Source organism: Scylla paramamosain, chromosome 32 (assembly GCF_035594125.1).
Source record: "Scylla paramamosain isolate STU-SP2022 chromosome 32, ASM3559412v1, whole genome shotgun sequence".
Classification (NCBI taxonomy): Eukaryota; Metazoa; Arthropoda; class Malacostraca; order Decapoda; family Portunidae; genus Scylla; species Scylla paramamosain.
This window is the reverse complement of record NC_087182.1, coordinates 7,671,255-7,673,754: the sequence shown is the minus strand read 5'-3', so window position 1 is coordinate 7,673,754 and position 2,500 is coordinate 7,671,255. Positions and strand designations below refer to the sequence as shown.

Genomic DNA, 2,500 nt, shown 5'->3' with positions numbered 1-2,500 from the left:
CTCTCTCTCTCTCTCTCTCTCTCTCTCTCTCTCTCTCTCTCTCTCTCTCTCTCTCTCTCTCTTTCTCCCTCCCTCTCTCCCCGTCTCTTTTCTCACTCTCTTTTTCTCTCTACGATCTCTAAGAGTAATCATTGTTTACTCTTCTCGTTTTTTTATGACTTACTTTACTATTTTCTTTTCTTTTTTCTTTCTTTTCAGTTTTGCGTAGTGTTCGTTTTGGTGTGTGTGTGTGTGTGTGTGTGTGTGTGTGTGTGTGTGTGTGTGTGTGTGTTTCGGTATTTTCTTCTCCCTCCCTCTCACTTTGCTTTCTTATTTTTTTCTTTTTCTTTTGTTTTGTTTTGCATGAATCGTCCATCGTCTTTAAAGTGCATGTGCGGAATCTGTAGCACACACACACACACACACACACACACACACACACACACACACACACACACACAGTACTTGGTCATTTCATACTTCTAACTAATTCACGAGCTGGTATTGAGTTTGCAGTTTGTCACTTTATTAATTCACTCTTCCGCATAAGCTTACGTACTTGTGGAGCTCTCTCTCTCTCTCTCTCTCTCTCTCTCTCTCTCTCTCTCTCTCTCTCTCTCTCTCTCTCTCTCTCTCTCATTACCCTAGTGGACGTCTGGGAAATAAGGACTCACTTCTGTTGCTTTAATTTTCGCTTTACATTCATGGCTGAGAGAGTTAATAAAGGAGGGGTTTTACCTGCGATGTTACCTGGCGACTCTCCGCTTCTACCTTCACACGCCGTCTCCTGATTTTTGCCGCTATGTATGAGCAATCAGCGGAGGAGGAAGGGATGGTGGATGCTGCGCGGGTAGGATGCTGAGTCTTCGTGTCTTCGTTTCTTCGTATGTGTGTGGGAGATCTAAGTGAAGGTGTGAATGGTGGCAAATTTGGGCTCTTGAGGTTACTATGACGTTATGCAAGGCTGTGATAGTTAATGTTTTCTTTTTCTTGATGTTAGATTTCGAAAAAGTTAGGATTGCTTTCCTCCTCCTCCCCATCCTCCTCCTCCTCCCCCTCCTCCTCCCTCTTTTTCCTTCCTTTTCACAAAATGGGCTTCTCTAAATTCCCTCCCTCTCCCATATGGGCCTCTCACTAACTCCTTCCCGTAACCGGTTGAGGCCTCTCCCTCTCTCACTCCTCCCTCTCTTTTTTCCCCGCCCTTCGCTATTGCCTAGAGCCGCCTCCCTCTCTCTTCCTCTCTCCTTCTCTCTCCCTTCCGCCCTCCCTTCTTTCACAATTCTTTATTCACTAAAGAGTGTTTCGTCACCCCCTCCTCTTTCCCCTCTCTCCCCCACCCTCCTGTCCTCACCTCTCCTCCCCCTCTTCCTTCCCCACACCCGACCCATTGTATTAGACGTAAGGAGTGTGAGGAGCAGGGGGTGCGTCTCTTGTTTTCTCCCCCTCGGCGTGAGGAGCCTGAGGGTGAGAGGAGTGGAGAGGAGTGAGAGGAGTAACAGAAGTGAGGCTCGAAGATTGGGAGGGAAAAGAATGGAAGATCAGGAACTTAGAGAGAGAGAGAGAGAGAGAGAGAGAGAGAGAGAGAGAGAGAGAGAGAGAGAGAGAGAGAGAGAGAGAGAGAGAGAGAGAGAGAGAGAGAATGTATTGATTAATTGATATGATTTCTGAAGTGTCGTGGTCGTGATAAGTGAATTTATTGATTTAAATTTATCACATCAAAAGAAGAGAAAACGCTAAAAAAAAAAGGTTAATCGAAAATTTTAAGTGAAGAAAATCTAAATAAACTTTGGAGATCACGAATTATTGAATGAATACAAAGAAGAAGCTCAAGGCAGAATTCACAACAGCTATACGATAGATTAAGAAAATAGAAACACCGTGAGATAGAAAAAGAAGAACGAAGATAAAGAAAAAGAAGAAGAAGAAAAAAGAAGAAGAAAAGTGTAGGAAGAAAAAGAAAAAAAAGAAAAAGAAGCAGAGGAAGAAGAAAAGAAAGATAAATAAAAAAGACAAATCGATTAAAATTGATTCTGTTGATGCGTGATAGATAAAATAAAAAAAAAAATATAGTAAAATTCTCTCTCTCTCTCTCTCTCTCTCTCTCTCTCTCTCTCTCTCTCTCTCTCTCTCTCTCTCTCTCTCTCTTTCCCTCATTAAATTTTTCACCATAATATGCAGTAGCACAAAGATTACAATAACGAGAGGTACACACACACACACACACACACACACACACACTCACACACACGGCCAAAAATAAACCTATGAAAACTTTGCCCCGAAACTGGTTCTATTTGAGGCTTCGTATTGTTATTCGAAGCCGCGATGTTCGAAGCCTTGGTGTGCCGGTGCGGGGGGTTCGTCCATCGGCCCCCGGGAATTCATTTATCAAGGTAGATATATTGACAGCACAGGTAAAGAGGAGGAGAGTGTGTTGGCTTATTGCTTTTTTTTTTTTTTTTTTTTTTCATTTTTTCATTTTTTTTTTTTTTTTTAGTTTACCCGCTTTTTTTCAATATTT

At 42.4% G+C, this 2,500-nt stretch overlaps 1 long non-coding RNA gene across 1 annotated transcript in view; it reads left to right on the top strand.

The window, feature by feature from the left end:
• Positions 1-2,500, top strand: part of LOC135089162 (uncharacterized) — a 39,611-nt gene that overhangs the window by 30,607 nt on the left and 6,504 nt on the right. The window lies entirely within an intron of this gene.